The sequence below is a fragment of the Thermobia domestica genome, chromosome 17 (genome assembly GCF_964235325.1).
Source record: "Thermobia domestica chromosome 17, izTheDome1.hap1.1, whole genome shotgun sequence".
Lineage (NCBI taxonomy): Eukaryota > Metazoa > Arthropoda > Insecta > Zygentoma > Lepismatidae > Thermobia > Thermobia domestica.
Genome location: NC_137470.1, coordinates 64,456,206 through 64,467,676, shown reverse-complemented (window position 1 = coordinate 64,467,676; position 11,471 = coordinate 64,456,206).

Below are 11,471 nucleotides of genomic sequence, written 5' to 3'. Positions count from 1 at the left end.
TTTTTAATGAAGTACAAAAGAATGCATTATTGATTATGAACAACAATTCCGTACAATTATTGTTAGCTTCTTCAAGAGCTTTTTAATGAATTATGCATTATTGACGTATCTTTAAATTTAAGGTATCTAGTAGATGTCATGTGTAAGTTTCCGTGACATCGTTAATGATAGTGTAATCGCTTTAATAATTTACAAATTTCGAGAAATTTTGTACCGATATACTGGATAACATGATTTACTTTACATGAGATATGATATTCACAGTTGTGTTAGAGTAAAAATTACAGTGATAACAAAATTAATGAAAACGACCATCATCCGGTAGATGTGGTTCTTTAAACATGTGCACATCAGTAAGAAATTATATAACATTAACCGTTCCGTTCACTCTTAAACAATCAATAGATATTTGCTTGAGCAATACAAAAAGAAATTTGAAATTTGAAGAATATATTAAAATTTTACTACGTTAAATCAGTAGTTAAATATCCTAATTGAACCTTTTTTTTAATTCTGTGACGGCGATAAGGTGGCTCAGCATTTTCATTTTCACGCGCTTATTTTTCGGCATCATTAGCAGAAATATTAAATAAGTCTTTCTCTTCTACTACACCACGGATACTGCATCCATAGGCAACGAAATGATTTCAAAATTTGCTGCAAGTTAGCTTCTTGTCTCAGGTATATGCATATTAAATTCCAACTCTCCTTAAACTATATAAAATTAAGATTAAAAATGTAACGCTCTTAATTTTGCCAGACGATCCAATAGAATCTATAGTAAAAGAGAGAATCAGAATAAATGAAGGGTGATTTAGAAGATAGGCAAGAGTTGAAAATAATGGCAGTAAAAATTATATATATATATCTGACGTTATATCTGTCTAGCACAACTAATATAGCTCAACTGCTGGGGAAAATCTTTATTTGGCTCCGAAACAGTTTCTTGGGGCATTACCATAATTTTGTGTGACCGTTTTTAATCTGTAGCGATCAATGATATAACCGGAAGTTCTTGATTTTTGCATCTTCTGGTTTAATTAGAGGTTTAAGAGAGAATGTGGCACCTACTCCCACAACGCTAAATCAATTATCACAAAGAGTTTCTCACAATCTCTTACAGTTTATGCTCTACTAGATAAAATTGAAACTGGATCTTGTAGTGAGTTTTTTCCACTTCCGGTTTGGTAGGGTACTAGGGATGATGATAAAAGCTATTCCTGAAACGCTATTCTCTGGCTCTTCCGTTTCCTACCACTCGCTTCATCCCACCATTCATCATCATAATCTCCTTTAGCCTACCTGGCATGATTGTTGGACGTAAAATTCAAATAATTCATTGTTTAATCATACAGTTTATTTAGAACCACTTGTTAAATTATTTTAATAATACCACTTAATACGTGCCCTTGCAAGTGGTCTGATGGGCAGAAAGCGTGATTTTAGAACACGGGGCTGGATTCCCGACGGTAAAGCATACTACTTCGCACAATATTTTGGTTTGGATTACATTTTAAACTGTAAGTCCACGTCTGATGTAGTCTTTCTGAAAAGCGAAGGTAAACTTCAATAGTGAAACCACATCGAAAATATTTTCACATGTATTTATTATCACAAGCAAAACAGGCATTTGTATACTTGTCTGTAAATTTTATTTTGCTTGTTTTCTTTTATATTTTATAACAATTCAAGGATTGTTTCCCTCCTGTGCTTCAAAGTAGTGTTGCCCGTGAAGAGAGGCGAGACTGACTTTACCTCTTGCGTTAAGAGACGAGATAGAGCTCTTCTAATAAAAACATACATACGTCTCCAGATGATACTGCATATTCTGAACAGTATTTCGAGATGAGAAAGTTCTAAACCTTGACTTGTGGGCAACACTCCTAAAAGCACTAACTGTGACGATAGCAATTGACATTCTCCGACTAATTTACATTGATTTGAATAGTGCATATTTTGCAGAAACTTCTGTAGCTCATTTAAAATATTCGCAGTCTACATAATAAATCAGTCTTTAGCGGGCAAACTGATTTTGCAAATCATTGCTGGCGCTGTTTCAGTGAAATGCCACTTTTTACAGTTTAGTCAACTACGTAAAAATTATTATTCACTTTTAAGAAAAGTATAGAATACAAAATGAAATTTGCAATGATGTATCCTCTAATGTAAGAGAGTGATGATATGCACTGTTTTATTTAATGCTTTCTTGCAGGGACAACATACTAGAAATTTGGAAAAACATGTCAAAATACACCATAGAGAATACTATTCAGTTCTCCTAAAACAGAAGGAAACAATTGTTGCATCAACATCCAAGAAAAAATGTAAGATTTAGGTTCTAAAGTGTGTCAAAATGAGTGGCAGACGTCTCCGAACGCATTGTCTTTACCTCATCATTGAACATTGGCACGCATTCAAATTTCTAGATGATGACGCCTTCTAGAAAACCATCACACCCGTGATTGATGCCATGCCCGCTACAGATAAGTAAGTCCTGATTGATAAAATAATATTAAAAGTGTTAAGTGCGTGCGTTACCTGTCTTATAGTTCATTCATATCTATGGGATACTGTATTCTTGTTTCTCTAAAAGGAACTGAAATTATAAAGGTATGATCTTGCTGACTTCCTCCTCAAGACTGGATAAATGAACCTTGCTTTCAGAACATTAAAGTCTGTGATATATAGTTTATGATGATACGTTTGAGATGTAAGGTCGAGGGTGGAGTGAATTTCTAAATCTAAAGTTAAATCTGGTATGCTTGCAGGTTTATTAGGTGTCAGCGCGTATGCTGATGAAAAGAGATGAAAAGTGAGTCCTGTCGGCGAGAGTAGACAATTTAGCGCATATGGCTTTAGGTAGTATTAGTAGTCAAACAGCCCTGCATGAAGAAGTACAAAACTGTTTGTTATATTTGGTATATTTGGTAGCGTCTAGCAGAGAATTGCTTACTTGTGACTTTCCGGAGAATAACTACAACAAATACAAATTATCTAATACCATTAAGAAAGGCACAGCTTGCACATTGATAGGGGATCCCGCTTAAAAGTGTTGTGGCATAATACATATTATTTTAGGACATATAGAACGTAAACTTAATACTTCCTCAAAATATTTTATTTGTTAAATCGTAATTTCTGGTAAAAGGATCCATGTAAAAGTGACTATGGTGGGAACATCAGTCAAAGGCTGAGATTATAATTACTAAACGCTAAACTTAGGGATGTAAAATATGGGGATGAAAAATGATGTCCTACACGGTACTTAACTAAAGAGGGTTATGTTTGAAGTTAAATAGAATTCGAATGTTTTATTTATTTTTTTTTTTTAAATATAAAAGTGACTAGTTAGAAAGGTGAAGTGAAGAGAGTACGGTTTAGATTATGAGATAACAGAACACTAGCCTGTAGTTCCTGGATGACTGGGGTCGTACTTGTCGTCTCGGTTAAAAAATTTAGCTTTAGAATGAAAATAAACTCATTAAATTCAACAAATTGTGATAGAAGTACACATAACTACGAGTTACTTCACAATATGCAGTTTTAAACTTTTTGAGAGAAAATCCGAACTTGAATTCTGTTTCAATGAAGTACTCTTTTCGAGGACATTCCTGTGTTCAGGAAGTAGGACGTATACACAACGCAATTGAAAAATCAATAAACAATACAGACTTTTACTCTTGTTTGGATCTCGTAAGAATACTAAAGAGTGTAGACCGTCGCAACTCAATGCCTTGTTATTCAGATGAGGTCCACTGACATTAAAGACTTTGGGACGACAGCAAAACTTCTAAATTTGAAAACTATTTCACTCAGTCAAGTAGCTAACTTGACCTTTATTCAAGAATTCACTACCGTATTTTTGAAATCAAGCCATGGTAGTTATGAGCCTGTTAATGCAGCCAACATCAAATTTCTGGAAACTCCAAGACGACAGGCTAAATTGTCTTGTTTCAGTAGTAGTTTGAGTGTTTTCAACACCAAACCAAAACAAGAAAACATAGTGTGAATTCCAGAATTAAAGAGAAAAAGACATTAAAGAGTCCGTTCTATCCATGCCGCTGGAAGACACGGAATATTAGATTGCACTGTTAATCTTAATCTTGTAACTACTATTCGACACATATTTCATGTAATTAAAATATGAATTGTTAATCTAGTCAGTTGCAGTTACACCCTTGTCTTCCTAAGTCACGCTTGTTCTTTTTTTTCGTCATTTTAGTTTGACATGGTTTTAAGTGCAGTTAGAACCTTGTGCCTCTGAAAATGATCGTCTCAGTAAGACAAGGTTCTAACAGCAGTTTACTAGTTGTCCAGAACAGAGAAAGTAAAGCCCTATTTCCAACATTAATTATTTAAATGTAAACTCTGTAGGCAGAGAGTTAGACCAAAAAAATCCCGTTTTTCAGGATTTTCCCGCCTCACATACATGATGGAAACACGTGAGTCATACCGTCTTAAAGGCAGTTCCATTCTGAAGAGAATGACGGTCGAGTTTTTATTCTAGGGTAATTAGGGACGTCTCAGTGATTTTTTTTCAAAATATACTTCTGTATAGGGTAACATGGGGAAATTTCTGAATGTTTTTTTCTGGCGGGTCTATTTTTGCACCTAGAAGATTGAAATTGTGCACAAACATTCAGTCCACCGAGTGGTATTTAACGGATTTTTTCAGATTTCTGCATTAAAACAGGGGGGGGGGTCCAGAGGGGCTAAAAGTTGAAAAAAGGGAAATTTAGACCAAAAAATCCCTTTTTTCTGCAATTTCCCGCCTTAGATACATGATGGAGACATGTGAATGGTACCGCCTGAAAGGCAGTTCTAAGCTGAAGAGAATATGGGCGACACATGACCCTAGGGTAATTAGGGATGTCTCAGGAATTTTTTTTAACTGAGATCATAGTGTTTTGTGGTAATTTGGGGCATTGTGGGAAATTTTGATAAAATTTCTCCCTCCCTTACTATTCAAGATAGAAACTTGAAATTTGGCACACACGTTCAGTATACCACGTACTATTTCTCAGATTTTTTTAGATGGCTACGTTCACACAGGGGGGGCCAAAGTTCGAGAAAAAAAATTCCCTCCGAAACTTTCACTTTGACATTTTTTTTCTGGTATATGGTATGAGCATGCAAGTGGTACCATTTGAAAGCCAGCTCTATTCTGAAGAGAATGAGTTATGAACCATGATCCTAGGATAAATAGTGACGATACAGTAGCTGCTTAACTGAAAGTCAAAAAAATAGCCCAAAAAGCCAGGATCCGGAAAGGGTTAAACCTGGGATTAACACTACATCTAACGAGGAAACCTATCTAAGTGGAATTGACTTCGAGTCGAGACCATGGCCGTTGGATACCTTGTCCCAAAAGAACATAACACGAAAAGGGATACATCCTCGATCTCAACCGTTGCGGAGATATAAGCATGAAAATGTTAGAAATTGAGCTCCATACTATACATTACAAAGTCAGATATCGGGTCAGATTTTTCGAAAACGGTCAGGTAAGGAAACTCAACGAATGCATATCAAATTAGTGTGGGGAGCAGAGCACCATTTGATTGAAAAAAAAATGTGACCCCGGGGCAATCGCAGGGTTCCAGGCGGGGTCCAACTCAAAACTTGCAAATGGAACCGGGGTCAAGTAGCATATTGTATGAAAGCTATTGCTAAATAAAGGAAGATAGAACAAATCTCAACTCTCTACGATAACCCTGTGCAAACGGGCAACTGGTCAAAATGTCAATACAACCTACATCAGAAAATATATGGCCACGCTTGTAAATCCGTTAAGTTGCGACAATAACAAAACAGAAAAACACGTTTGAAAGTGCAAGGTATTGAAGTAAAGCAAGTTGCTGCAGAATCTCTCACAGAATCGCACAACCGACCTTATCCAAGTATAAGTGTGACTTCGAATGACCAATGGACCATACAATAACCATGACCATTGCATTTCGTGTCCTAGGATACATTGTAAATCGCAATCGTCGTAGAGGGTGAGGTCAAAAGGCAACGGTATATGCTTCGCGCATGGGGATTCCAAATTCACAGATGCACTGTGAAATTTATATCGGGGGATTTGCTGAACGAGAAACATGATGGTAAAGACGAAAAGGAGTAACCTTGAAACTGTGAGGCAACTTAGAGAGGAGTGGGTTTGGAGAAAACTGGAAGAATGGCGCAGAAATAAAATATGTCGGAGGATTCTTTTGAGAGAGTGACTCTGCAGCAGTTTCCTTTACTTCAATACCTTGCATTTTTAAATGTGTTTTTTCTGTTTTGTTGTCGTAACTTAACGGATTTAATAGCGTGGCCATATATTTTCTGATGTAGGTTGTATTGACATTTTGACCAGTTGCCCGTTTGCACAGGATTATCGTAGAGTTGAGATTTGTTCTATCTTCCTTTATTTAACAATAGCTTTCATACAATATGCTACTTGACCCCCGGTTCCATTTGCAAATTTTGAGTTGGACCCCGCCTGGAACCCTGCGATTGCCCCGGGGTCATTTTTTTCATTCAAATGGTGCTCTGCTCCCCACACTAATTTGATATGTATTCGCTGAGTTTTCTTACCTGACCGTTTTCGAAAAATCTGACCCGAAATCTGACTTTGTAATGTATAGTACGGACCTCAATTTCTTAATTTTCACGCTTATATCTCCGCAACGGTTGAGATCGAGGATGTATCCCTTTTCGTGTTATGTTCTTTTGAGACAAGGTATGCAATGGCCATAGACTCGACTCGAAGTCAGAGTTACACTTGGATAGGTTCCCTTGTTTGCCATTGTGACACTAGGCTTCTTATAAATGTTGGGTGCTCAAACAAGCTGTAATTGAAAATATATAATTCATATCGTGAAAGATACTGAATGTTTGCTTTCGACTGATCGTTCCCCAGATATTCGAAACTATTAGGCCTACCGTTCACTGGCGACAAAACAGTTAGGCAACTATCTCGTCACTGTCGCCTACTGTCAGCAACTTCACGGAGATAAGACAGTTTTGTTGCCACACATTCGCTCACTGGCGACGACAACAGAAAAGTTGCCGTGCATTTGATATCACAATTTGGCGGGACTAAACAGTAAAATGGATTTCGAAGAGTGCTAATGCCGAATTTAAGAATAAAAAAGAACGAAAAGAAATACTGGGTGAATCCTCAATACACTGAAAGATTGCTGAAGGGAGAATTTTACACGCTATATAATGATTTATAAAATTATCCCTCGAAGATCATTATAGTTTGTTATAACAGCAAAACACACTTCCTTCCACAATTTCTTCTTTAAATTTATATCTGAATATTCTTGCAAACCTTTTTATATAACGCTCAGCGTTTCTCTATTTCCTGAATTTTTATTATCTTCATCGCTAATTAAAGACATATTAGCTTCACTGCAAACACTTCTTTTCACTCGCTACACACGGAACGAACTGCTATCCGAAAATACGTGCATAAAACATAATTTTTGTATCTCCCTGCTTGGAGGCACCCGGCAAATTTTCTGTCGCCGTCGCTGCAGTGAATGGACTTCTACAAGACTCAACGATTATTTAGTTTTTGCGCAACTTTTCCGCGACTTTTCGGAGCTATTGACCTTTAAAATTTACTTTTTCATGCTTTCGGCAGACTATAACTCCGAAAGGAAACATTTCTGCACCCAGGTTGGTCTACACTTTTCGTCTTATCACCTCCCAAACGTTGTCGGTGTTGTTTTGAACCATTCTATCTCTCTCTCTCTCTCTCTCTCTCTCTCTCTCTCTCTCTCTCTCTCTCTATATATATATATATATATATATATATATATATATATATATATATATATATATATATATATATATATTGAAGTTTGACTAAAATTTTTGAAAAACAATTTCTATGGGTATGAGTGATTCAACTCTTTCAGGATGCGAGGAAACAACTTGAATCTGCCTGTGGGTGATGAAAAACATTCTAGAAGCAATTTAGTGAACATTTGTGAGTATAATTTCAGTGAAATCGAACTTACATTGCGAAGTATTTGAAATCAGAATATGTTGCACATAGCTTTTATACATTTTCTATAAGCCTTGTTCTTTCCGTGCGAAAACGGACAGTTTGTTGGTTTTCTCGAAAATTACATTTGAGGATTTACCTGGGTACGTTCGATCATATCACTTTCTCCAGTTCGACGATATCTATCGATTGGTATAATGCCTCACTTTGCGTTTTTTTTTTTTTCATTAAACCTGATAATTTGGTAGAGTTTAGCATCAGTATTAAAACTTTATATTTCACTTACTCAAAAACCTTCCCTGACCAATATACATCACAAAATATTCCTATTTACAAAAATGAAAGTGATGTCGTTCGTGAACGCATCATGGAAATTCGCTGAACTAGTTGGAAGAATGTTTTAAATGCAGATAACATATACGATGAAGTAAGTGTTCGTGGAAACTAGAAAGCCCAATTTCGAAATTAAAAATAAACGAACATGTATCCCAGCGTTATCGCAAATTTTGCTTTTTAAAGACGAGCAATTTCTATACGTCCTTTTCCATATTCAAATAAAAGTTGTCTGTCTTAATGTCACAAGAAAATTAATGAACTTTTAGTAATGATTCTTTAAACCTGTCTATGTTGGCCACTATCGCTTCTATTAAAAAGTGGCTAACTTAGACAGGTGGCCAATTTAAGAAAATAAGTTTGATTGATGTATTTTAAAAATAGGATTTCTTGTATTACTTGATTGTAAAATTTTAATAAGCAACGGTACGACAGTTACTTTTAAATAATTTATATGGTGCATTCCTAGTGAAATCAGCACATCGGTGTAGTTGCACCATCTTCGATTTGGCTCGTATTTTGGTAGGTTATGAGGTATCAAAAGAGGTGTTGAAATACAAAGTAGCAGATGCTAATGGTTCATCATTTCCAAGATAGAAGGCACTGAACAAGTGAAAAATGCTCCAAACAAGCATAGACTAATATATCTGTAGTTACAGTTTGGTGAATGTGAGAAATTGATCCTTTGACACAGTATACATAGTAATAGAGGGGTACACACAAAAAGTAAGAAACCAATGTTGCCATCATGATGGCGGATCAAATATAAAGGTCATTAACACAAAAGTGACCCAAGTTTGGTCATATTTTTGGAGTAGAAGAGGAAAGAACCTCTAACATTTATTATGTGACTGGTAACCTTGGTCCTTCGTCAGAACATCGGTGTATATTTCAGCTGGTGGTGTATTACCCCTTCCTGTGTATTGATGTTATTGTAATTCAGTGTTGTCAATATCGGTCATATTAGGGCGGCCATATTGCAAAAGGCTTGGAGGAAAATTGTTCACCATATGGGAAAATAACCTGCCGTTGTATGTCTCCTTGCACAAAAATATGATTTGGTTTTACAGTATTGTCCGAGCTATGAAAGGTGCAAAATGGCTATGTTCAGATAGTGAAAAAACATTCGAATAGTACATGTAGCAATCCAAGTAATGAAGAGAAAAAACCCAGTTGAGAATGTTAGACAAAATATAAATAGGGATGTGTGAGTGCCCAGACCCTCTAAGAGATGTAAAAGGAAAAAAGCTAATTTTATTACTCAAAGAATGTTGTTGCTCTTGATCGATAAAAGTTCACTGATAGAGCAGCAATACATATTTTGACAGCGACGGCAGAAGCATTAGACCATAATGTAGAGGAACTAGTAATAAATGGGTATTCCATTCACCGATGCTGAGAGACAATCCGTAGCGAAGTTGCAAAGAACCATAAAAAACAATTTCAGAGTGTATCAAGTGCGTTAGTTGTGAATTGCACTGAGAAAAAATGTTGGTGGCGTACTTAAAAAAGAGTTTACATGCGTAATTGCTGTAGTGTTTGGACTTAACGTACAGCAGACGTATAACTGAAAACGCATGTTTAACCCTCTCACAGAGGAAGTCGACTTTTGTAGACATAAACAAAATTTCCTTAACATGCGAATGTTGACTATAGTCGACGTGTTAAAATTTGTTTGTCCGCATCTTGGCTTTGTCGAGAGTAGTTGCCAAAGTTGTACGGTTCATTTTTTTGTGTTCTATTGTTTTCGATAAACAAAAGAAATCACACAGAAAACCTTTGGCGACTACAATCGACAAAACCAAAATACAGACAAATTTTAACACGTCGACTATAATCGACATTCGCAGGTTAGGGATTTTTTTCCGTCGCCTTCCACAGTGAAAGGGTTAATAATACTTTCTGTATAAGAGTTCCATCTATACGTACTTTCCGTATGAAACAATGTAGGCGGTCAGGATTTCACATACAAATGGACGTATATAATATATAGCTGACTAATGTGACATAAGTATATGCATGTGATATACGGAAAACTGTTAGATGTCAGACATCCTGCAACAGCATGATGGAACATCTAAAAGCAGTGACTATGTAGCATATGGATGACGTATTCTCCGTACTGATTTCTATAGTAAGCAAGAGGATGCCGTATATTTGTACAGTATACCACAGTCCTGAGAGCTGATTTTTCTCTGTGTGGAGCGGAAAACTACTACCGAATTTGACTGGCAGAGAGACTGCAGACAGGTTATCAATAATTATTATAGGAGATGGTCATGAAAGACTAATTGGTGTTCCCATTTTGTCATCATCAAGAGAAGAACATATTGCTTCTACTATAGTACATTCACTTGAAGAACAGAACTTGGTAATCTTCGTGCAGGCAGTTTATTATGACACTACTCCCTGCAATATGGGTCATGTCAACGGTGCTTGCATTCTGCTAGAGCAGTAGCTCCAAAATAACCTTCTATAGCTCCAAAATAACCTTCCTTGTGGACACCACATTTATGGATTAGTTTTAAAATGTGTATTTGATAAGTGAGGCGTTGGAAGGTGAAGTGGCGTAAGACATTTTTAGAGAAAATTGAGATGCAGTTATTTCCGTGAACTTCGAACCACAATCTATTGGATGGCACCGTTGTGTATCTCAGAGTGAAAAGACCAGGCCATACGCACTACAAGGAACAGATTTTGTTCGATTTTTCACTATCGATTCTAATAAAAAGTCTCAGTATCTCACAATATATCAAAACTGACTTGCGCTACTTTGCCATCCAAAGCCTCAAAAGTTATGTTTCGTTTGCATCTGGACCGGACATTCTCCTATTGAAGTGTTTTCAGAACGAGTGGTCGAAAATAGATGGCACTAACTTTATTCCAGAAATTGATGATGGTGATGTAAGGAACAATATTTCGGATGTAAGGCATGAAGTGTTGAATTTTGCTGTCAAACTTGTAGAAACAGGACACCGCAGGGAAATTCACAGGGAATTTTTAGAACTGACCATTATATTCTTGGGTGGCATACCGTCTTGAGGAGTTTTCTTTCGTTTGTCTGGAGCAATTCACCATTAAGATGGATGGAAAAGCAATCTACTATTTAAAAATATTTCTCTTTCGCCAAAAAAAT